At 31.5% G+C, this 27,683-nt stretch overlaps 2 long non-coding RNA genes across 2 annotated transcripts; both read right to left on the bottom strand.

Moving 5' to 3' along the window:
• Positions 1 to 2,544: 2,544 nt before the first annotated feature.
• On the bottom strand, positions 2,545 to 8,910 carry LOC139497923 (uncharacterized). Its single transcript, XR_011657770.1, has 3 exons — positions 8,670 to 8,910; positions 3,988 to 4,158; positions 2,545 to 2,655 (listed from the first exon to the last, which is right to left on the bottom strand). It is a non-coding gene; the product is annotated as an uncharacterized lncRNA (long non-coding RNA).
• A 5,132-nt stretch (positions 8,911 to 14,042) lies between these two features.
• LOC139497922 (uncharacterized) lies at positions 14,043 to 17,326 on the bottom strand. The gene is made up of 4 exons (XR_011657769.1): positions 17,185 to 17,326; positions 16,643 to 16,813; positions 16,052 to 16,185; positions 14,043 to 14,211 (listed from the first exon to the last, which is right to left on the bottom strand). It is a non-coding gene; the product is annotated as an uncharacterized lncRNA (long non-coding RNA).
• Positions 17,327 to 27,683: the final 10,357 nt, after the last annotated feature.

The following is a 27,683-nucleotide window of genomic DNA, read 5'->3' as shown; positions in this document are numbered from 1 at the left end:
TGGTACTGAAATTTGGTGTCATCACAGTCTAAAAATAGAATACATATTATCAATTATTATTGTAAAGTATGTAATTTATGCATTATTTCCTTTCTGGTATCTTTCTTTCCTTTTTGGTAACAGCTATCGTCTTTAGAGTGGAAGACAAATTGAAAGGAGCATTTTTGACTCCCCTTCCCCCCCAAAAAATGAAACCAATAAGGGAACAAAGATATAAAATACACCCATAGGTGAAAACACACGAGCATATAAAATTTAACAAACATATTGTCAATTAAAAAACCAAATTCTTGAGCTGATGATATATATTCAGATAACTTTTTGGTTTAATCAGAACTGTATTTTATATAGAAAGATGTCATTGAGTCTTTGTCTTAGAAACTATATTTGAATCATAATCGGCCATTTTTTTTTTATAACAAATTGAACAAATATAAGGTTGTTCATCCACTTTGTCTTTAATATCAGAATAAGAAATGCTGTATACAAGATAGAGAAGTGAAATGAGTTATATTTGAACAGCGGTATACTACTGTTGCCTTTATTTATATTTAGCTATTTTAAATAGACTTGGATTGCCCGTACATTGACAGATCTTTTGGTATACTCGACTAATTCAGACCCTCCCGCGAATAGGTCGTTACCCAATAATTAATAAGCCATCCTTCTATTGCTGATTAAACAGATGTCATTAATACTACATAAAAATGTGCAACAAAGTTGCAAAATGTCAATAATACTAATTCATATTACTTACTGTACAATACTGTTTAAGCAATAGTGCTATAGACATTTAATGTAATATAATTCTTCTTTTTTATTTTGTAATGATTTTTGGAAGTGAATACTCGAAAGCCATACATGAGGAATATTTACTAATATATAAAAGAAGATGTGGTATGAATGCCAATGAGACAACGGTCAACAAGAGACAAAATTACACAGACGTTAACAACTATAGGTCTCCGTACGGCCTTCAACAATGAGCAAAGCCCATACCTTAAAAACGACTTTAATTTGAAAATTGTTTGCAGTCGATTATAACAAATGCAAAACAAAAGAATATAATTCTGATTTTGAATCGAACATTTGATTAAAAATAATCAATCAACGATAACAAAAGTCAAGTTTTACTATCACGTGCCATTATTTGTAAAAACTCAACTAACATGGACATGGTTCGGTATTACATGATCTTAAATTAGTTCCAACTCCAACACAATCGGTAACAAATCCATCTGTGGTATTCAATTGGTTTAAACATTGTCTTTGTCTTGTCTGGATGCCACTACCACATAATTTTGTACATTTTGACCACGGAGACCATTCATCCCAAGTTGCTTCTGGAATATTGTACAATAATGATATATACCTCATCAGGTTGAGATGTATTGGCACGATCTTATACGTCAAGTGCTAAAGTCGCTTTAAATTGAATAGCGCACATTAAAAGTTATGCCAATCAGCACATTGTGTTACCTTAACGTCTGCGACAGGTAAGTAGATAATGAAATTGTATGTTGTTTTATCAACATATCTATATGGTATATATAAATTTGTAATGATTTAGCCATAAATACTAGTATTCGTTTCATACGAGGATGATGAGCAAACGAGGTGAAAACACATTCGTTGCAATACATTGGAAAATTCAGCTGGACACCACAATTCAAGCTGTACATATTTTATGTAGGCTTTGTGAATATTGGAACAAAACTCAGATACCAGACCGTGTTTGTGTGGATATGTTATAGAGAACATATTGCCTATTATATTTTTCCTACTGACGCCATATTAATGTCTATTAATGATTTGTGAATTTTGTTCAAACATAATTATTTTTTCATAGTGTATGCGTAACAAAATCATGTATTTAGAGATGTTAGATGGCAGATTAAACTTAAAATAATTTATTAATAATTTAAGATAAAGAAGTTATTTGGTCCAGTCTGAAAGATAAAAAAGCTTCCTTAACATAAAACTGTCTATATAGATTTTTAGTAAAAGCCTATGAATTTTTCAATATATTTTGATATAACTCAATTTAAAATAAAACACAACTTAACTTAGTGTCAATGTTGTGTTTTGTACGATTATTTGTTTGTTTGCCTTTTTATTTTTTAGCCATGGCGTTGTCAGTTTATTTTCGATTGATGAGTTTGACTGTCTCTCTGGTATCTGTCGTCCCTTTTTTATATTCGATTTATGAGTTTGACTGTATCTCTGGTATTTTATGCTCTTCTTTTAATTACACTGTACTACGTCTACTGTCAAACTGAATGACATAGCATGCTCACATAATGTTCGCTCTTAAATGTTATGAGAGCTGATTCGTAAACCGAATATTGAAAACACATTTTTGGTTTGTATGAATGATTGTATACTTACTTATACATGTATAAACATAGTCAAAAATTGTACATCTGGAGTTCGACGTAGCACACGACTCTATAAAAGTGTGATCCCTTGCAATAAATGAGCAATTTCGTCTGTTTTCACAAAAAGTTTTTACACTGTTAATCACGTTATATGATTTGAAAACAATGTATGCTGTGCCACATCTTTGACTTGTTTCCCATACTGCTTTGTTTACTGTGATGAGCCCATCTGCGCATTTCCAATTGACAGTTGTTTTCAAACATGCAGTGTTTTGATCTACAAAATTGTTTAAAGCTGAAAATGCTGATGTTGTCAAATGATACCAAGAATCTTTGATTACATGCAAGTAGTCAGGTTATGTTCCTTTGGAATTTCAACCAAAGATAATAAACTGGATCTTCCATCACTGTATTGGATACATAAACTGCATAAGTGCCCTTACAAACAACGGTATATTGCTGGGTCTTCCAAGTGCTCCACGAAACCTCTTTCTAAATTATTAACATTTATTTTATCAGCAATCAAAGACGGGCTTCAAAGTTATTGTGAAACTGCCTATTCTAGAGGTGGCGTGAATCAGATGTGGATACTTAAAAATTCCAAAGATCTTTTAGAGTACATACAATCTAACTCTCTTTCTCTGTAAAAGTATCAAAACATTTGACTTTTCTACACTTTATACAAGTATTCCACATTCCAAACTAAAAGACAAATTGAAAGAGTTGGTATTGCTTTGTTTCATCAAAAAGAATGGCCAATGAAGATACAAGTATCTTGTTTTAGGAAGGGATAAATTCTACTTTGTAAAGGATTTCTTTGATTCAAACAAAAAATTATCTGACCTGACATTATCAAGATGCTTGATTTCTTGATTGACAACATATTTGTTACGTTCGGAGGACGTTGTTTTCAACAGACTATCGATATTCCAATAGAAACGAATTGTGCCCCTCTCCTTGCCGACTTGTTTCTTTATTATTATGAGGCTGTCTTCATACAAGAACTTCTTAGGAAGAAAGATAAAAAGTTAGCAATATCCTTTAACTCTACTTTCCGCTATATAGATGATGTTCTTTCACTAAATAATTTGTATGAAATGTAGTTTGTGTAATGCAAAATTCTGGAGTTTGAAAAAATAGTTTAAAAATTCAAATCAATGGATATATAATTCACCTTACAAAATTCCATTGTTTAAAAAAAAATCATAGAAATAACCTGATCATCGTCTTTTACTTTTAACAAAAATGACAAAAAATATTTTTTGACCATAAGTACACCGTAATTTCGGCAGCCTCCAAATGCACAAATATCAACATACTGTATAACGTTTACGTTGGGTACTGGACACAGTCTGCTATATTTTTATCATCAGATAAACAGCTTAGTTTTTTTTACAAAAGAAAACATATATAATTTTTTATTCACGTCTTAGTTGAAATTAATCTATAGGTTTTTAGAAGTGCCAGCAAAAAATATACATGTAGGTGTTATTAAAAAAATACGGAATGTTGGAATCATCTCATTTATCTAAAAGTTTAGCTCTAAATGGACGAAATCCATCAGTTGCGATATGTGTATTTCGGAAGCATCTAAATATTATTCACTTACTAGTGCACATGTTTGTGTTACATTTTTGTTCATCAAAAGCTTCACCAGTACATGTACTTCCTATTGCATTTGGATAAGGATTATTGCACGTTCTTGTGATGTTCCTATATGCACCTCCACACGTTACTGGACAGCGAGGGGGTGGATTCCAATCAGACCAATCACCATTTCCTTAAAAACGTGAATTTTTTACACTAAAACTGAATCAGAAACAATTTAGATCTTTTTTACTATCCTTTATATATATTTCTATACACTGACCTACATTTTTCTGGTTCACTAAAATGCGTCTTTGAGAAAATATAAATAATGTTCAAATGTGGAGTACACTTGAAAGTGAACAGAATTTAATGTTTCTTTCCTGTAATCAGATTTTCAAGTTCTACCTTTATAACGCTGTTGCAAATGTAAGTCTTTTGAGTAAAATTACTCCTTTAGATTTCAGTTTTTAAGTCGTGGGTGAATAACAATGTGTCGTTCTATTTAGAACATTGTCTTTACTGGAAAAAAATGATGTTGAGTCGAAAATCATTTAATGTCGTCGGGCTACTTAAAGTAACCTACAATCATTTGTATGTTATTCATAGAACACGATACATCTTTGTTTTATTTAATTTTCTTATTGATGGTATAAATGAGAAAAATAAGAAATCTTTAAAGACCAAAAATGTCTAGCAGGTTCAGACTTTCTCTCTCATTGATATTACTCTTCTTTTACGTTGTGATATTTAAGGTCAAGGATCAGTAAATAAACTAGTCCATAGATTTTTTTTAAAACTAAGAACTCAATTAGATATTGAAAATATACATCAAAAAATGTTAAAAAAAAAAGTATATGTCACCGACTTCGTTTTCAAGAAAAATCCATTTTTAAAATGGTCCGAGAGGGTACTAAATTACATTGAATATATAGGGAAAATCTATATTTTTCTTCTACAATTTTCGGTTTCTGGGATAAATCACGAGAACCGCTCCATAGAATTTTTTTTTAAATTAATATTTTTTTCCTCTTTGTCTTACGAATTAGATGATATTAAAAAAAAATATGGTCACCGACTTCGTTTTCCTTGTAGAAGCGACACAAACCCAACATTTTGACATAAAAAACATCAAAATTCGTGACGTCGTAATTTTTATTATATAACGTCAAGTTAGCATGCTAATAATTTCCATCGTTCTTCGTGTTGATTATGCACGATGATTATGTGTTTCGTATTGATAGATTCTTTTTATCATAAGAGTCTGGATAATTATCATAAATTTTTATTTATTATTACCAATATTCTTTATTATTTATATTTTAGCACCTTATTATACACTTTTTCTTTTTAATTCTTTTTTGCATTTTATTCTGCAATTTTTGCCCATTATTCTGTATTCCGTAAACCCCAATCAGACCCTCTTTTATGGATCATTTTAAAAAGAAATTATACGTTGTAAAAAATGTTCATTATCAATATACGTATCTAAAACAATTACTAATTCAGACAAAAATACGTTGTAAGTACATGAACGCAAAAATAGTAAAATCTTAAAAATAGAAATCATCAGGGTTACTGTCTACAAGTTGACGCAATAAAAGATGTAATTGAAGCTATATTTTTTATGCCCCTTCAACTTCCCCTGTACGTCTGTCCGTCCGTCATTCCGTCCGGCCAACATAACTCCTATCCGTCCGTCCCCCTTTATAGTTTATAGTTATTCCGCAAAACATCTACAGTTTAAATCCTAGAACGTACTTTGCTGTCTGTTTGCATGTGGTCAGGTTTTTGATCTTTATTAATATTTGCTCTACACTTCAAGTTAACAAGTAAAACACGCAGACAAACTGACATCTTTGTTAATATCTGTTTTGTTCTGTATAAAATTTATTGTATACAAGTCTTTTAAAAAGTTTACTAAATGGTTATTGTTTCATAAGTGTAAATATGTATGCTCGAAGTATATACAGAATCAGTACATGATACACAACATGCGACAAATAAAGGGGGGGGTAGTAATGACAGGAAACTAAATTAAACTAAGGCTTTGATGAATGTAAACTTTAATAAAACTGCAAGTTACATAAGGGGAACAGGAAAATAAGAATATATTGCATCACTTACAACAACCTTTAAATTGACCAGTGATTTTTTATTCATCACTGACCAGCAACACCGAGATAATCCAACGATTTTTAAGGGTCCATATGAAGTGTGGACCTAAATGTTCTTTATCTTTAGATATAACGCTTATTCTGTAAAATCTTCAATTAACGATTTTGTAAAATTCAGTACATGGTCTACACTATTATATTAAATAATAATTTTATTTTCCGTTGTTATTCTTTATAATTTTGCAAACTTTTTTGTTCAATTTTGACATTCGCTAGTATCCGTTATTCTGCAACTCCCTTTGAGATCTAATTATATGTGACAATAAATTATTGTGCTTCTCTCTCTGAATTTCGCTTTCTCTCAAGACATTTCACAGTAGTCTTTGTGGTACAGTGTATTTTCCAGAAAATACATCGTGTAAAAACATTTCCGAGGAAACCAAATTAACGGAGGTTGAGACATATGACATAAAAACAGATGTACATATTTATGTTTGATATGTCTACAACCCCCCCCCCCCCCCCCCTTTTCCCCCAACCGAAAAAAAAACAAGAAAAAAACAATCGCACACAGGCTGAGACATGACTGGTTAGATTGTGTTTTGTTATTTAGTCCATCTACACAAATGAGGTTGGACCTTAAACGGGACTCCGGGATCGGGTGTTTTTCAGCACGGGATTTTGGGATTGATCCTTTATGGATCCGGCTATTCTTTTTTCGAATTTCGGTATGGTGGGATTGAAATTTCTATAAGTTCGGGACCTCGGGATTTCATGTTTTTAAAGCCGGGATTTCGCGATCAGGACCCCTGCACCCCCTGGATGCTGTCTTATTGAAGTACTGACTACTTACGGGATTTACATTTAACTTTCGGTACTGAAAGTCTGTGACATTGTGCATATTTTTCAGTCCGTATATATATAGTAGTACTATGATATAGAGGTGATTGATATAATCTCGTTCTCAACCTTCAAGTTTTATGAGTGAAATAGAATTGAGAACAGTTCTATTGTATATTGAGATGCTACTTTCAGCTAGGGTACATTTTTTTTATTCGGTTAATTTTTACGAATCAATACTATTAGGATACTAAGCCCTGTATAAATCTTTAAACCAAATACTATTTATACATGTATCTATTTAAAGATTTGGGTTCTATTTTTAACATCGAAATTGCGGACGTGAAAGAAAGCATCATTAAAAAAAACAACGTTAGATTACAAAATGTAGCGATGGATTAATGATCGTGAAACATCATTTTTGCTTATTTTTAATTTGTTATAGTCTAAAAACTGTGTATGAATATTAAAATAATTGTTCCAACCGTGAACAAGGTTAATTAATTTGTATTATAGTTTAGTGCCATCTATGACTGACTGACAGCAGCGGCGAATTTATGACCAGTATTAGTTTATGTGGTTCATTTCCTTTTCTCTAATTTGAAAATATTTTTACTTGTTCCTACTGGTGTGATAATTTTCAAAATATGGGAGATATTATAGTCTTACCGTACAACTTTTAACGTTAGTATTAATGTCCCAAACTTGCACCCCTTCTGCTTATTTTCTGCTAGACGATGTCTTTTCCCAGTGAATATAGGGTTTTTGAAAGTACAGTTTTGACATACTACATATAGAATACTTCCGAGACCACACTGTTTTTTCTCATCACAATTATGTAGAAATAGTAGTGAGCAACAGTTTTCACACTTATTTTAACTGGTCGGCAGATATACAAACTCTACCACCATACGTCCTGATTTTCATTTTGAAGATCGTCTTCAGGACTGTTTTCATATTCATTTTCAATTTTTAATTTTAGAAAAACAAGTTCATTCTCCTATAAGTAACATACTTTCCGTCAAATTTACCGTTGACGTTGTCCCATCGAAAAGTCGCCGGGTGCAATTTTAACATTGCAAAATCTGGTCAAAGGGACGTAATTCGTACAAAACGTCGCAATATTTCGCGGAATCCGCTAGACGGCGTTCATTTACTGTTACTTTACCTTAATTACAAAATGTATTTTTCCTTCTAAAAACAATGTCAAATTTGGGTCCTCAATGCTCTTTAACTTCGTACTTCAAGTGTCCTTTTTATCTTTGTGTATTCAAGCGCCACTTATGAGAATTTTTTATTGACGAAGCAACCGGCTTACGTGCAAATATAAATCCTGGTATCTAAGATGTATGGCGATAACGTTCTCAACATTGTTTCAATACATCTTACGATTATTAAACCTAGGTATGTACTTGATGTGTTAACGTATAGTCAGTAATGAAAATCGTCTAGTTTATTTAGTTTTTTCGACCAAGCCGTGTTTCAACATAATTGCGCATGTTGTTAGTGTCTTTTGATGATGCATATGAATTATTTTTCAAATTATTCTATGAACGATTTACATGTAGTCTTGCAATGAGAGGATACATTACGATATGAAGTTAGTCCTACGTTTCATATTATACAAACTGACTAATATACAATATAATTAACTTGGATTCAGACATCAAAATTTACATCTTTAGTTATTTCATATTCAACATTAAATTGCTGTAGAAAAAATGGTCAACTACATATTTTTACATACGTATGCAGTTGTATTCCACTTTAAACATGGCTGTTCCATTTGCACCACAAGAACTTCCAATATTGCTGTTACTGACATCAAAACTACAATTTGTCTTTCCGTTACATAAATTTCCAATTCCATATGTTTCACTATAAATACATGTGTCATTGAAATAATTGATCGATGTGATGTGAATTATTTCCTTAAATTCAACTGAACATGATAAATGTGCACGTTCTCCCTCTGTATACGTTTTTACAATCGTTTCTGAAATGTTGAAAAGGTTTGATAAATAAATGAAAAAAAAATAAAAAAAATATTGACATTGATAAAACCTGGACATATCGGATGGTAGAGGAAAAAACATATTGGCTATGTTTTTTATGTCGTAAAACTGATGTACTTGACGTAAACCCAATGTTGCTTTTTCGCATATGACACCATAACCACGGAGGGCAAATTAATAAAATGTTGACCTTTGATTGTTGTGCAGTAGGTCACGTTTAAAAAACAATGTTCTGGCTAATTCGATTCTAAATATGTAGACGGATAATAATAGTTTTCACGTTTGAATATTACATGCGTAATTTCGGTGCCTTTTATAGATGACTATGCGAGATTTGTTTTATTAATTGTTGAAGGCGTTTGGTGACGAAGAGTTGTTAATTCTTTGTCATTTTGTTTCTTGTGGATACTTGTTTCATTGGTAATCATACCACATCTTCTTGTCTTTATATTTATATTTTACGTGTCGTCGGACCAAATCTTACATCTTATGTTAACCCTAAAAATGCATTGGTCGTATTAAAATAAGTGAAATCTATGTGTAAGTACTTCTTGTTGTTTTTGTTTACAATACAATATGCTTTATTTAAAATCATCTCGTCTGATTTACATGTGAAATAAGAGGTAAATACATACAAAATACATCATATATAATTAATAAAGGAATACAACAAATAATACACGGTAAAACATTTAGTAACAAGACGAAATTTAACCATGATTCATCTTCACTTCCGCATATGGATTAATGCATGTAATAATACGTCAGAAATTCCTTTTTAGTCATTGAAGATTTTGTTTCGCGATGATAAAACTTCTTTACTAAATTAAACAATGAATCGTAATGTTCACACGTCAAGGATTTATATAAATGAACTATTCAGAAATATTCTTTGGCTTATTGTAACTAAATTGAGAAATGATTGATCGAAATGTAAACGGTATTACAGATGAAGATATTTAATAGATTTCATCTTTTTTTTAATTTTTCGAACATTTGTCAATCAACCCATATCATATGTTTGAATATATCGTTACAATGTACTAGTGCTTTATTATGGTGCGATACTATATACATTTTTGATGTTAGTTGTAACTAGAGTAAAACTGTATCTGTATTGGCAATATAGTAAAATTTGAAAAGGATTGTAGTTGTCAATTATCAATTGCGTGATAAAGTACAATAGACAATATTTATTAATAATAAGGACGTATTTGTGTTTTTTGATTATATAAATACTTCCTGCTTCAATCTGTAATCAATTTTAGAATCGATCAATGTACAACTCAATGTTCAGACAATGGAGAACAAGTACTCTTTGTTAAAATAAGATGAAATAAAAAAAAAATCTTTTTAAATTATATTAAGTCATTTCCTTTTTTAGCGACCGAATTGTTTGCAAGAGTTATCCTTAACGCTTCAAATTATCTGTGTTTGGTGATATATCTTCTTGTGTACTGTGACATAACCTTATGCAAACGCACGTTAAAAAGCCGACTCAGCGTGTCTGTCAAGTACAGAGCACTGAGGAAATTTATACCACGGTAACATTATCATATCCTAATGTGATTGTAATATTCATCACTGGATGTTAAACACAAATGTCTAGTAATTTTACTCATGTATTATCTACTTACTTTTTCTCTAAACGTAATTCATTTTCCTGACCATCAAAGGTACGCTCAGAATCAATAATTTTCTAAATACATAGTTCAGATGTAGTTATTTGATTTTGATGTCATAAATCTCTAAATTAATGTAAAATCGAACGAGCAATGTACAAAATGAATAAGTATTAATTTGTTGAAGTTAAACATTATCGGTATGTTAGTATTACTTCCTTTTTTAAAGAATTATATATATACATGTTTATCCAGAAATGATATATTCATACATTAATTTATATCTTTAAATATGTTCTTCACTAACCTGCAGTTGTTGTTCTCATTATATAATAATATATTTGAAGGACGACAGCGAAAAGCCTTATCATCCTCATTGCTATTGTTAGAAAAATAAAGACGAGGAATTAAACGACTACGTACTATACAACAGATAAATCCCAGTCATTTAAAAGTACAAAGGAAAAAATAAAACTAATTTTTAACTTGTGAATATACAAATGTACATAACAGATTTATATGCATAAAGAAATAGAAATAATACAGTTAACAATTAATACAAATACATCAAGAATAGACACATTGTCCTGCTGAGGTCACCAACACATCACGATATTTGTGTCTGATATATCTTAAACATGCACTTAGATGATGGTTAAGAATTTCTGTCCGATATTCAGACTCAAAGGTTTTATTTCTACGATACAGGGAAACATATTTCTTTTCTTTTTATAAGACTTCATTAGCTCATAAAAGGTCATTTACCAAAATTAAAGTAGATTTTAGATTTCTTTTTTTTTTTCTATTTGAGATCCAAACAATAACAACGCAAATAAATGGTAAAAGACCGAGTCAGTCTTTTCTTGACACTTTTTCAAATTCAAATATCTTGAAATGGAGCTCCATAAGATAACAATAATTTGAACTTATTTTTTCCTTACTTATACTTTTTCAACTTATAGTATCAATTTTAAATTCTTTTTTTTTTTATTTCGCCTACCGTAATTAGTAAATTCTTGAATGTTATTATACATCACACTGCATTACTGTGAAGCAGCTTAACTCTGTACACTAGAAATGATTTGTGAGTTATATCAAATTTCAATTACCAAATTGGAAATATCAAAGTATCAGCAACCATTAAGAAAGTGTCTGGCAAATCCAAACAATGCCTACAAATAACAAATTGCAACTCATCATAGTAAACCGACTCATGAGTCTTTCTGTTATGAACAAAATCCGCGTTGGGCAAATAGACGGAAGAACGGAATGCACGGGCGAACGAATGTTATGGCGAATAATCAAATGAAATTACTTACGCAAAGCAAGAATGTCATTTACAAATAGATGGGGGTATACTGACTAGTAGAAAAGTGGGGCAAACAATACCAGAGGCACATTAAAACACATATATCGATAATAAACTGATAAGGCCATGGCTAAAAAAGAAAAAGCAAACATACAAATAAAACTTGTTCAAATCCCTGACCATGGATTTACGTAAACGCAATGTAGTGTGTTCATAGTCATCGAAAGGACTTTTGAAATTGCAAACTATTAAATAAATGAAGTATTGAGCAGGTTTGCTTCTTTAACTAGTTTTAGTTGGTTTTGAGTAAACTTATTCGGCATCAAAAACTTAACAAAGTCATTGTAAAACTAAACTGTTAACTGTCGATATCCTATGTTGTCTAAAGCCCAAACAACGTGCTAATAAATCCCAAGTAGAGACAATCCAACATTAAGTGTTTTGAGTTTATATTTCAAATAACCCATGCTTATTTATTATTATTCGATAATACGCCCAATGCTGACACTGTTCAAAAACTATGGCTATTCAAATATATAGTAAGATAAATGCAATTTTATTACTTGTAATATCACATAACATTACAAGTAAATGCATTGTGTCAATGCTTGAATGTTTGCTCTATTTGTGAAGATATCATCATGCCTGATTGTACATTTTCATAAACTGATGCGTCTTGATCTGACAATTCGACATAATCATGTGGTGCGTGTTGGTATCCATTCTGTTCAAGGTCATCATATGCATTTACCCCAAAATCTACATGTACTGTAGATATATACTGTCTGTGTCGATGTCTGTCGTGTGACTCTTTTGTTTTCATATTTAGTTTCCTCGAAAATTTACAAATAAAATAGGAAATAACTATGACTAGAATAATAAGTAGCAGTCCACCAATGGAAACACATACAAAAATAATAACCAGTGTTATACTCGGAAAGTTATCTGCCTTTGTATAACTGTCCTGCTTTGAACGGAAAAACACGGTTAACTCGACTACTATTTCATTAGTTTCGTCCTGACATACAATGAGGAGCTTATATTCTAATGTTGAATTCGTTTTCGTATAGTTGGATACCAGTAAGTATGCCTCTGTAAAATAAAAGAGCTGTATTGAACAGTGAGCAGTTATATTTATAATTATTTACAACTTATAACCACATAAAAAAATTACCATAATAAAGGCGCAGGGTGTCGTCATATATTTACCAAAATTACTTTAAAACAGTAAGAAAATAATGATTATTTTCAGAAATTATTTGAGATTCAGGTTGAAGTCCTCCATGATTTTATTTGGTATTTTTTTTTTTTTTTTTTTGCTGGGTACTTAAGGTTTGATTTCTAGGTTTTAAGTGTAATGTTTTATCAACTCTTGTTGTCTTTTTGGCAGTATGGTTGCTTTTAAAAAACAAATCTTTTTAGGATTATAAAGCGCCTCTGCTATCTCGATAAAGTACTGTATAGTTTCTGAAAAAACACATATTTTTTCATTACGTTAATTGATCGATTGTTTCCAGAAAGTGATGTTGCAGGAAAACTAGTTCCGGTTGATTGATTATACAGGAAACAACTACTTACAAGCTGAATGTATGTACTATTCAGAAAAAAAAATCCGATAAAGTAAAAAAACAAAAACAAGGAACTTTCTATTTGGATATGTGAAATATCTGGTCATCATTGTTATTTAATGAATGGCTATTATCTTTTTTGAATTTATTGAACCATAAAACTATTTTTTGACTCTTCACATTGAATAATCCGCGAATAAGTTTTATGGTTCAATAAAGTCAAAATAAAAAATAGCCATTCATTCTAAATAAACTTCTATCAAAAATAATGCTCAAAGAACTTTTTATATTATTTATAATAACAATAACAACGTACACACATGTTGGCGTATGAATACACAACGTCAGAGTTGGCGTATGAATACACAACGTCAGAGTTGGCGTGTCGCCATCAAAATTGACAAAATTGAAAATAAAACTAATAATTTTAACCAATCAGAAGACAGTGAAAACACCAAATTTATTTATAATGGCGTATTAGTTACTCCCGTTTTCGTCATATATTTTAAAACTTTTCCGCCATTAATGATCAGAGTTATTCCATTTCTGTGATTGGTTTTATAATGATTGATCGTTAATTAAAACTTTAAAATTATATACCTTTGTCGTCAATCTCTAGAACTAGTTCATCTGTCGAAGGATATATTTTACTCAAAATGCATGACACGTTATCATATGTTGGATCCTGTACATTGAATATGTGAAACCTGGAATCTTTTCGAAGTTTTTGAGGGTCAATGCTTAATTCCTTTGGTAAATCTGTCACAACAGGTGGCTACAACAAAAACATTTCATTTACATTATTAAGAGCCAGTCTGCAAGAATGTCATGCAATAGGCTGTAGATGCAATGTTATCATATAGACCTGTTTGTGCATTCATGCAACCTTTTTGGCAACTGCTCTCTGTGTTAAATATTTTTGAAAAATGTCTAATAGTAGTATCTTTATGAAGCGCCATATATATATGGTATGTAGACATTTATGGTAAAAAAAGCTAAAAATATAAGCCAATTTCGGAAATTCTAAGCTGATAAACATATTAATCTATAATGAACTTGGCCCAGTTGTTTCAGAGAAAAATATTTTGTAAAAATTTACAAAAATTTACAAAATTTACAAAAATTTACAAAAAATTACAAAATTTACAAAATTTACAAAAATTTACAAAATTTACAAAAATTTATAAAAATTTACTGTTTAGGGAAACTCATAAAGGGGTCAATTGACCATTTCGGTCACGTTAACATATTTGTAGATCTGACTTGTTTGTACATTATTGCTGTTTACAGTTTATCTCTATCTATAATAATATCAAAGATAATAACCAAAAACTGCAAACTTTTCTTTAATTTGCCAATTCATTGGTAGCAACCCAACATTGGGTAACCTGATTTGTGCAAAACTTTCAGGCCAGATAGATAATTTAACCCTCGTCAGATTTGCCCTAAATGCTTTGTTTTCATAGATACGCGCAACAAATAGCATTTTATCCCTATGTACTATTTCATTTTGCCATGTCGGCCATCTTGGTTGGCCGGCAGGGTCATTGGACACCATTATTTTAACTAGATACTGTAGTGATGATTATGGCTAAGTTTGGTTAAAATTTGCATAGTAGTTTCAGAGGAGGAGATTTTTGTTAAAGTTAACGGACGACGACGGACGACGGACGCCCAGTGATGAGAAAAGCTCAGGCCAGGTGAGCTAAAGATATGTTTTGTTGATCTTGTATTTCTGATCATTAAGTCTGTTTATTTTCTATCTATCTTCATTAGTTTTCTTTAAAACAAACAAATCCTCTTTAAGGACAACAACTCCTTTAAGAATTGAATGTTTTTTTACTATATCAGCAAAGGTGTCTTGTTAACAGATCTTGCCATGATGATATTTTTTTTTGATTAAATGTGACTATTTATCTATTATGATGTTTATCATATACGGCAAAACCCCAAAATCGGTAAAAATCATAATTTAAGGGTTATATTCCTAAGTAGGAGTAGTCGGACAATATCTGTCATATTGTCTTAGTTGTAGATCTTGACCTGTTCTTAATTTTTGCTTATTTTTGCTTGACGTACGCGAAGAAAACAATGTTATTTGATGTATTAGAATCACGATATATATCCCCATTATCAATCTTTGCTGAGTTGAGAAAGTACTTTACAAAAGGTACTCAATATGACTCTTAAGGAAATATTGTTAGCCCATAACGTCGTTATAAGACTAATCAGTGAAGATTTAATAAAAAAGGTCACAATTGAACTCCAAAACAAACACGTTATCAGTATTGAGACAGATTTTCGAAAAATCATGACTATAAATAGGGAACATGGTTAAATTAGGGAAATAATTCATTACATAAATTATATAATTGGTAGGTCCTCACATTCAATTTTGTTATCGTCCCTACAACCTTTGTATCCATAAAAGAACTTTAAAAAAAATCAGGATTGACTCAAGTGCTAGACAAACAAAATTTAACCACTTCTTGTTATTGAAATCGACCAAATATTCGCGTTACAATATAAATGAAAAAGAACGATATGTGCCATCGTAAATTGGATATTTAGAGTCAATTTCAACTATTGGTTGTTTGGTTGATGTCAATACATACAGCATTGTACACTATTATGGGGATGCTAACAGTAGCCAAATTAAAGCACGAGTCTTGAACCGTTAAAGTATAGTTTAGAGTTGAATTTTTCTTTCCATTAATGTGTGGTAGTGACGTCTTTACATGTACACTTCCTGTAAAGAAAAATAAATACATTAAGTGAAAGGTTAAGCTAGCTATCAAACCAAGTTTACAATCCACCATTTTCTGCAAAAATAAATGCGCTTTTGAATATGCAATATGAGGAGCATGCTAAGCGATTTTCTGTTCATTTATTTCCAATACCTTAGCCTTATGTTTTCAATACGATCATGACGATGTAATGCCATTTTTATATACTAGCTATACGAATTACGGGGAATGAAACTTTATCTATAGAAATAACTAGAGTCAACAGACCATAAAAAGCATGCAGGGACTATATTGAATGAGTGGAAACCTGGCCTCACGGTCATAAAACTTTCGAGCATGATTTTGGTACTCAGACTCGAAAATCAACCAATCAAATTGCTGGATTTCATGTTTCGAGCATGATTTTTGTGCTCCGAGCACTGAGCAAAGTTTTATGCCTTCAAGGCCTGTAATACTTACTTAACGTTGTATCAAAGTAGAAATATTGGTTGTCATAATCAAATTTTATATTCTCGATAAAATCTCCGAAATCTGGATCTAGAACTCGAATACTCGTGACATAGGTGTCTACTGCAGAATGGTCAGAGATGTCAATTATTTCATCTGCTAACTGGAATTCAAACGGAATGTCTGCAATAAAAAAAAGGAATTCCGAATTGATTAATGAAGTTCCGTTTAAAATACGATTAAAATTATTTCTGTGTGATTACTGTGCGCAAACTTTGGTTTCTCCAACAGATTCGTGACATAAAATTGGAATAATAATAAAAGATCACACACTTGTGAACTGAACAACAACAAAAACCTATAAAGAACTGCTAAGCCGTCACTGGGTGCATCGTTTGCAGAACTTTCTTTCAGTATTTTATTATTTAAGGATATGGAGATTTACAATTTAAATATTTGCCCTCCACCAAGAAAAAAATACTACAGTACTTCAATAGGTTTTTTTCTATCTTGATTGAGTCCCTTTTTTCAAAAACTGAAAACAATAATCTTACTTCCAGTTGTAGAAAAGTTTAACGCAAATATTTTGTCAGATATTGCAGATAAGCCATCCGTATCAATTTCATCACCAATATTCCTGGGATTTTGATTGTTTAGCAATGCAAATAATGGACAGTTAGCATTGGCCGGAAAACAATCATAGTATCCAATGATATTATTGCCATCATCATACCTGTAATTAAAGAAGGATACCGCCCATTATATTTAAGAAGGTTAAACATTAACAATCTGTCTTATAAATAATTTTGTAATATAGTACCAGTGAAAATGCATAAACAATTTTGCTTTATATAGAAATGATTATAGTAAGATTAAACTTAGATAAAGCTTGTCGAGTAAACAAGTGATTTTGAGTATCACACACAGCAAAACAGTGAAATACTTAACATCATTTTAAGGTTTACGTGTATTATCATCAATTCTATTAATTATTGTAGTCAACGGTTAACCGGTTAACCGTCAGAAGGATCGAATATCGAATAACAAAATCACTGACCAGTTAACCGAACTATTTTTTTTTCTCTCAGTTTTTATAGATTTGATATGAATTTTATGTGTATTGAATACTTTGATCTATTTAAGAATTATCGTCGTGGTATTGATCTATTGTCCAGTATATTAATTGCAATTGTTAATCCAAAAAACATAAAATTGATTAGAACTGCAGCTCAAGGGAAGATTTGAAGTAAACATGATTTGTATACATCTTTTTAAACAGTAACTTTAAACCGGTAATCCGATTAAATTTTACGATTTATATCATAACTTTTTTTTAATCTAATATTGCGTAGACCTACATCTAAATGTTTAACCTATTTTGAGCGATGTTTTGTCATACTTTAAACGAAATGCCAATTCAAAAATTGGGAAATGCAAAAGAGAGTGAATGTTATCATTGTATACTTAATGGTACGCGTAACAGGCTTAATCGTTTTAAATTGAAACACTCCACAGTATTTTTTGAGACATCAAGTGAAAATAAAAGAATCATCGGTTTCGGACATTTTCAATTCGACGAGATCAAGAAGTTTTTTTTAAATTTTTTAATCTGAATTTATTCCGAACGCCATAGTAGATACGGTGTTTTAGATTATTAAAAGTCAAACTTCGCCAGGAATCCTCACAGACAAGTCTTATAATGCCAAAGGACAAACTTCAATTCATCGTATTATAAAAAAGTACATTTGTAGGATATATAGATAAGGCATCCAAACATCAACTTAAACTACCGGTTCACCGGTTAATCAGTCAAACGAAATTATCTAGTAATAAATTGAGAAATGTTACAGGAATCTGCTTACTTGTAATTCATTTTGTAGGAACATCATCTCTAAAGTAAGAATATAAAACTGTAAAATCTTACCATCCAAAAATGTCATCATGCACCACAGCTATACGTTCATGTTGTGTCAAGTTGTATTGAATATGCTTACCAATGTCTTCAGCTGAGAGCAAAATAAATATATATACAAATTGTGTTTTGATTCTTTCTATATGCAAATTTTACTGACAAATGATTTGTTCTTCTTTAAAAAAAACACAAAGCTTACTTAGTGAGTAGATGCAAAAGGTAATACTAGATCCTATAACTTCAAATCAATATGCCAGGTTTTTGTTATCCATAGACAATTATATGACTATATATGAGTGTCGACGACTAATGCCATCATGTTTTGTACAGCATAAAGTGTAATGGAGATTTAAGAAAGGTAACAAATCAGATTATCCTTTTTGATGTTGTGGATTGGCAAAGTTGTCGATAAAATAAAATAGTAAAATAGGCTACGATACAATACAATTGTAAACAAGTATAAACAAACATACAGAAGTTCAAGGTTAATTCAAACGGAGGAAGATTATAAAACCTGACAAAATCAAACGCTCCACTATATCAAACAACAGAACGACTTGGTGCAGGTATTATTGCATAATTAGATCTGATAACATCTGATATAATTAATATTGTTTTAAAGAGATAAACTTAATTAAGCCGTTAGTTTTTTCGTTTAAATTGTTTTACATTGTCATGTCGGGGCCTTATATAGCTGACTATGCGGTATTGACCTTGCTCATTGTTGAAATCTGTACGGTGACCTATAGTTGTTAATGTCTGTGTCATTTTGGTCTCTTGTGGACAGTTGTCTCGTTGGCAATCATACCAAGTCTTAATTTTTATATTAACACGCATGTTTTTTCTTCGTTATTCTGACAAAACAAATAACATACCTCTAATAGTAATTGTGTTTTGTCCGACAACTTTGTATTTATGCCTTCTAATCCGCCTCCATACCATAAATGTAACCACTCCAGTATTCAGGGGAATAAATATCAAAATGTTCAATGTACCACAGCATTTGATTTTGTATATATCTGTCATTCCCAGATATCCCATTCCTAAAGTCAAAATTTGTTTGTGTATCACAAACACATAGTATTATCAATACAACATATAGGTTTCATTTCTGTAAATATTGACAATGCATGTTCCCATAGCAACTCCTTTACGGTTAAAACTGTACCACTTTTACCATGAAGTTTGGGAAAAAAATCATATCCTAGAATGGAAAGTTCATATGCACTACTATTGTTTTCAAAGGTCAAAATTTAGGGGTGTGCGGCATATTTGCCCCGAACCTCTAAGAGTTTAAACTAACACTAAATTTCTTAACTATCCCTACCTCGACTGTAGGGTTACCATATATATCAATATCAACAATATGCACATGAATATTTTCTGGTAACTTACCCAAGTTATGTGTCTATGAGATGCAGCGTCAGATCAGAACTTGGAACCAGTATGTAAACAAAATTAATTTTCTATGAATATTCTAAATCTCCCCCAAAGAGGCGTGGTTTGAGAAACAGCTGTATTTACAAAGTGCAACCTATACACACATTTATTCAAATAGAAAACTCTCTAAAGTACTTTTTTTACATAAATACTCAGAATTATAGCCTTAATGAAATCGCTGCATAAACTCTAAGTTTTCTTTTACTGTACATTTTATACCACCTCCCTGTTTTAATTTTTTTTTTTAATTTGAAAACAATGCTTTAAAAGCAATTATTTGCATCTTCGTATAGTATAATCAAGCTATAAACTGACAGTGTTCGATGGAAGACTCGACCGACTTCAAAATGAGACCTCTTTTTACATTTTTAACTTTTGTGATTTTGATGAAAGAAAATCTAATGTAGTCTAAATTTATGCTGTATAAAAATGTTAACTTAGCAAATTGAAATTAAGAAGAAAAACGGTACAAATATTTACCAACGGACACATCTTTCTGCAGATTATTATTACTCGACAACTGGTGAGTGAAAATGCTTTTATTGCAATCTGTGAAATATAAGAAAGTTGTTCATTTTCATCAGGTACTTTTTATACCTTCAATTTTATCAAACTACCAATGTATCAGAAGTGTGCTGGTAAGTCCTTACAGTATTGATAGTTAAGCATGTTAGGGTTTGTGCCCAAATTGATATTTATCGATGCATGCATTTTTACTGATTGTTCCAATTGCTGGTAAAGATTTTGAACTACATGCTGATGAAATCCGTTATTGTTGATAATATAATGGAATTTGATAAGACTGTCGTACAAAGGAGAGGTTTAGCACTATAAAACCAGGTTCAATACAAATTCTACTTTTGAAAATGCCTGTACCAAGTCCGGAATATGGCAGTCGTCCATTCGTTTTTGATGTGTTTTATCATTTGATTTTGCCATGTGATTAAGGACTTTACGTTTGATTTTTCCTCGGAGTTCAGTATTTTTTGTGATTCTACATTTTAGATAGAAATGTAAAAGCGTACTTTTAGCATTAAATAATGTGCTAAAAGACAGATAAATGAACATTATCTTTTACGTAATTTTGATTTAAAGATAATATAAGAGCATTGGCTTACAAACGAAAAATGCCTGTACCAATTGCAAGTCAGGAATATGACAGTTGTCATCCATTCGTTAGATGTATCAGCTCTTGATTTTGATATTTAGGGACTTTCCGTTTTGAATTTTTCTCGGCGTTCTGTATTTTTGTGACATTACTTTTTGCATGTTATTATGGTTAAGGTATGCATTGTGCCGAATGTATTATGATTCCTCTGATAATGGGTAATGAATTCGTTTTCATATTATTGAAAAAAAATCTTACCGTAACATTTATTTGTCCGCCCCATTATTCCTTTATTCAATGATGAATGAAGCATTTATTTCACATTTCTATCACTTTTATAATTATCAACAAAACTGAAATATCATTAAGACCCGGATATTTTAGCCTGCATTGGATAAGAAAGTGAATAATGACCCATAATGGTTTACTTTTATAAACTGTTACGTGGATGGAATGTTGTCACATTGGCACTCATACCACATCTTCCTATATCTAAGAAAGTGGTCGCATTTGTATATTTGTATTGAAAGACGTAATAAAAACTTATTAGTGTGCAGGAGTGAAAATACATAGCTACACTTTGACACAGGTCTACTTTTGTATTCAAATGCGTGTCTGGACCATTTTCCAATACATTTTACAGATTTGCACGAACCTTTTATAAACAGATTTTCAGCCATTTATACGCATTTATATTTCGATAAAATCTTTATGATAAAATTATTAGGATAAATAAACTCATCATAGATACCAGGACTAAATTTTATATATACGCCAGACGCGCGTTTCGTCTAAAAAAAGACTCATCAGTGATGCTCGAATCCCAACAAGTTTTAAAAAAAGCCAAATAAAGTACAAAGTTGAAGAGCATTGAGATCCAAAATTCCTAAAAGTGTTGCCAAATACAGCTACGGTAATCTATGCCTGAGGTAGAAAATCCTTAGTATTTCAAAAATTTCTGAATTAATTAATCATTGGCGTATTATCATGATGATACTATAGGATTATATATAGGTAACATTAAACAATATTTACTGATAAGGGTCCTGTAAAAACTACGGAAAAGCATGTACTTACTTCTTTGTTTACAATTCATGATGAACTAGAACTAAAAAATATAGATATAAATATATATCAATCTAATAGTGTATACGAACATCGGCAATTGACAGTGTTGCAAAGTCTTGTTTCTGCAGACGGTCCATCACAGTCAACGAAATGACCATCTGTTGTGTTACTCTGATCTGAGCAATTGCGTGCTCTTACTTGTTTACCAGTTCCACAGGATTTAGAGCATTCGGACCATTTAGTCCAGTCATCCCATTTTGCGGCTGCAATATTTTAAACATTCATTTATATTCTACCTTAAAGTTTGATTTTTCATTCCTCCTAAATTATTGTATATAAAAGAAATTCAAACCAAAAAAAAAATGAAATATCTGCGCTTTTTGTGTGCTGTACAACTAAGTTTATCTTTGTTCTGTAACAATGAAAATCATCGAAAAGTAGTTACATATTCACGAGCAAGGGGTTTCAATCCATTACCCTACTCTACACCCTTGGCAGATTAAGCCAACATTTCTGATTAGAATGCTACGCCATCTATCGGTTTATAAAAGTCATTCCTGTTCCCACTACATCATTTTTGACCAATGAAAGCAATTAAATTATTTTTAGTGTTGATACAATGTATGCATAAATGGTTGTATCTAGTATTAACAAATTTCGAGAAGCATGAACCGAAAATATATGTTGAAATTCGAGGTTTGCATGAGAACCATGCCAAAGAACTTCAATTGGTTATTTAAGAACTTTTTAATTGTCCTGGAATATCGTACTATGTTTTTTGGGTGAATACTTGTTGAGCAATCAAAACGTGGCAATTGTTTATTAAGATTTCCTGCATTAACAGTTGATCGTCTTTAAGACGCGTTTTGATTGAATGCAGTCAGTCACAAATGCATCCAATGACAATCATTACCTTGTGGATCCAACATTTTATCTTAATACGGATGGAGATAAAGGAACTGGATCGTAACCCTTGTCTAGCGGAGATGCAGAAAGAATAGACTGTAGTCTTAAAATGAATCATGCGTTAAGTCTTATGATAGCAAACAATACTTACTTATGCACGAATATGTATATGCAAATTGGGAACAGGTTTCCATATGTTTGGAACAGGATACTTGAAAAGTCTCATCATTTGCTGTAAAGGTGCAAGTCTTTCTGTTATTGCAAAGTTGTTTCATGTGTTGGATAACGTTAAAGCTCTTTGAAAAGACATATCTATCACAATTGTCACTAGTTTGCCATCTTGCAATATTCATTTGTAGGTAACCATTTGCGCATGTCAAATCAAGTGTGTGATTTTTACAGATGTTTCCTGTTACTAAGATAGAAATAATATCATAGCAAAACATTCAATCAGGACAGGAAAATAAAACCATGACAAACATTTGGTGGAGAGAATACATGTACACGAAGGGTTAAATACGTTAACTTCGTCATTAGTACTTCCAATGCAATGACTTGATACAGGGCATTTTAGGAACAAATGATGGGTTGAACCTGGTTGTATGCCTATCCAAACCTCCCGCTTATATAAAAATGTTAGAAATACCGCTAAAAATGATAATATAATGTGTCATTGATGATCGAGGATACGTTTCATTCATCTAAGCTATTAAAACTCTAAGTACAAAATAGCGCACTTCAGGAAAAAATTCAAAACGAAAGGTCCTTTATCAAATGGCAAAATCAAAATCTATAACAACTCAAACGAATGTAATACAACTGCCATATTCCTGACTTGATGAAATACGTTCCCTGTCACTAGTTCACAAAAATATGTTACAGTTGACCATAGATCTGACGAATTATTCCTATTGAAAGCATTACAACAGCCAACCTTGCACGTTGTTGTGTCCTTTTATGTAATTCATGTTGCATGCGTGTCTACCAACATTTTAAAAAAAGCGATACAAAAGTCACTGAATTTACGTGCATATGGTTTTTAATTTTTTAACACACAAAGCAAACTCATTATATAATAAGCATATACCGCAGAATATGCGGTATATGCTTCGCTCATTTTCGAAGATTGTTTGGTGAACTTTAGCTATTAATTTCCGTGTCATTTGGTCGATTGTGAAGAGTTGTTTCATTGGCAGCTACACCGGCTCTACACCTACTTTTTTATATGTACTTACTATGACAATAAAAATCATTACATATCCGTTCTTCGTAACTGATCCCAGAACATGGAGTTCCATACTCATTCGGAGAAGGATTTGTGCACGTGCGTGTCATGTTTTGTAAAGCACGACCACAATTATCCACACAGGCTGTTGATGTTTTTTTCCAATCTGTCCAGCCACCATCACCTAAGGATAGTAATAACTCTTCTTAAAAATTAACAGTAACCATATAATACTTAAATATTTTATAATTCGTCTAGTTTTTAAGTGTTAAATATTAAACAAAAAAGTCAATTACATATAAATTGTCTATAGCTTAGCACTTCGGTACTACTCTGAACACATAGATATTTTTTTTTATCGTATTCAGATGGAGTACTGCTGGGGAAAAAAGTAAATTAACAAACAAAAAAAACGAACTCCAATGGATGTTCGAAATTAATATTCCCTTACAAAAACATTATTTCACAAAGCGTATCTCGTATATTTCGTGTTGCTCAATCTTTTGTTCATCAACAGGATCAATGATGGTAATCACAACAACAACACTATACGAGTTCTCGGAACTAAGGTTGAATAAAGATAGAGAAAGTCATTTGAAAGTTTGAACTCACGCAAGCAGTTGTATGTGACCTCAAATGTTGCCAATCCGTTAGTACCACAGGAACTTCCAACATTACTGTTAGTAACGTCGAAGACACATTCTGTGTTTGCATTACACATATTCTTAATACCATATACATGATTGTGACTACATGATCCATATTCATATTTGATTGTTGCTATTTCAATGGTTTCGTTGAATTCGGTTGAACATGTTAAATGAGCGGTTTCCCCCTCCAAGTACGTCATAGTGTAAGATTCTGAAATGATAAAAATGTATGCAGTACGAGATTTATTATATAACTAACAATACTGTGTTTGAAGAGATCCCAAGGTGACCGTGAAATATCTTCTGACTACAATTCTTGAAAAGTGTCGTAAAATGCTCAATGTAAATCATTTGAAATACCCAGGTAAAGTCGACTACATATGTAAAATGCAGTTTTTAAGACTCAGTGCTACTGGTAATTCTACTCGCCTTAGAATGAAGATGTTGAATTGCTGACTCATTTGATATTAGACTTTAAAATCGAATTGTTCTTAATGGTTGAATTATGTTCTAACATTAAAATCCGGTGATGAGGAATAGGTTTCACGTCGCAGAAGTACTGTTTTTTTTTTTGTATTTAGAAATACATAACATATAGAAACCCCGTACATGTTGTAGGACATTATGAAATTGGCTTGCATTCTTTACCAAAGAGGGTCTGTAAACGAGTCTACCTTTTCTTTGTTTCTTAACCCCGTCCACATAAGTTTAATATTGTCTTAACATATTTATACATTAAGAATGTACAATTGCTGTATATTTGATACTAAATTCGATATAATGTCACTAATCACTAGTGTGTAACAAGTTGTTTTATTGTGTCAAAGTTTTTGGGTATGTACGATTTTGGAAATCTGATAGGAAAAAGTCCTTTTGCATTTCAATCATATGAAAACATAAAATTGGATAATATCAAAGAGGTTTCTCAAATAATTTGGTTACCATTAGTTGATATGGTATTTGTTCATTATTTAAAAAAAATTAAATCATAATTTAAAAGAGGGACAAAAGATAACAAAGGGACAGTCGTATTCATAAATCGGAAATAAACTGACAACGCCTGGCTAAAAATGAAAGACGACAAACAGACAAACAATAGAACACATGACACAACATAGAAAACTAAAGAATAGGCAACACGAACCCCACCAATAACTAGGGATGATCTTAGGTGCTCCGGAAGGGTAAGCAGATCCTGCCCAACATGTGGCACCCGTAGTGTTGCTTATGTTATAACAATGTCATATCAATTGGAAGGTATATACCCCGTATGCAGGTGCTTCTGTAATATTGCTATTTAGAAATGGAAAGTTCACATTTGGAAAGCTGAAATAATCTCTTTTGTCGTAAAGTTCTGTTTCCAACCGACCCTCATTGTCAATTTCTGAATGTTAGTCAAGATATAATGCCGACTAAACTATTTTAAGAGCATTTCTTCTTTGTGAATAAAATAAATCCAATTTTAAATGCAAAGAACGTACTAGATACGCAAGGATCAAGCTTAAAACGTATAAAAATATTTTGTGCACAATAGCCACAAAGCCCCAAAAAACGAAAAATAATATACATGGTATATAATCATATAATTTCAGGATGACGTTTATGTTGGAAGTAAAACTATAATGTTCGTTAAAAAAATTAGCTTTAAAATAAAAGAGAGGCGAATGATACCAACTGGATATTCAAACTTATAAGTAAAAATAGTGAAGAAAATTTGACAATATCATAACAAAAAACATAAACTTTCAAACAGCAATATACAAAAACAAAAAAAGAAATAACGACTAAGCAGTACGAATTAACTCATCATAGATACCAGTATTAAAATTTGTATTTGTGCTAGACGCACGTTTTGTCCATAAAAGATTCATGAGTGACGCTCGAATAAAAAAAAAGTTGAAATGATAAAAAAAGAACGAAATTGAAGAGCATTGACGACCAAAAGCTATGGTAATCTATTCCTGAGGTAGAAAAGCCTTGGTATTTAAAAAAATCTAAGTTTTGTTAACAGTTAATTTATAATTATGACCATATCAGTGATAAATCATGTCAACACAGAAGTGCCGACTACTCGGCTGGTGATACCCTCGGGGAATAAAAACTCCGAACCCCATCGAAAATCGTGGGTGATCTCAGGTGTTCCGGAAGGATATTGAAACTGTGAAAGGAAATTAATAGTTAACAAAACATTTAAGTCGTAATGAATGTATGAATATGTCATTGATGAATACAATAAACATGAAAACGAGAGGAAGTATTATATTAAAACACAATGTTTCCTTTTTATTAAAAATCAAACATATGTCAAAAATGTTGCGAAGTCTATATACAAATGTATTCGATGATACATTTATAATTTGATGCATCTATGCTGCAGCTGTGCATATATGCTATAAATCTAACAGCCCTTCCTGGTCTTCATTTTAATGTGTTAATGTCCGCTTGAGATGCAATAGGTAGACATGTAAAAGTAGAAAGTCCAACACCACAAAAACTAAGAGATGACCAACATGTTCTAAAGCAAAGTTACAGGCGATCTTTTATTATTATGGATACGTTTTGATAAGGTTTATTTGTTCATTTCAAATTCCAGAATATCCTTAGATTGAATGCTAATAAAAACTTATATACAGTAGTATAGCCGATATCTATGATTGTCATGTTGATCCGTATTTAAACTAGCTTTTTAAAGGTGGCGTATAATTGTTCAATATATACGATATGACACTGTATTGTTGACCCTT

Source organism: Mytilus edulis, chromosome 12 (genome assembly GCF_963676685.1).
Source record: "Mytilus edulis chromosome 12, xbMytEdul2.2, whole genome shotgun sequence".
NCBI lineage: Eukaryota > Metazoa > Mollusca > Bivalvia > Mytilida > Mytilidae > Mytilus > Mytilus edulis.
The sequence above is the reverse complement of the archived record's forward strand: the minus strand, read 5'-3'. Positions and strand labels throughout refer to the sequence as shown.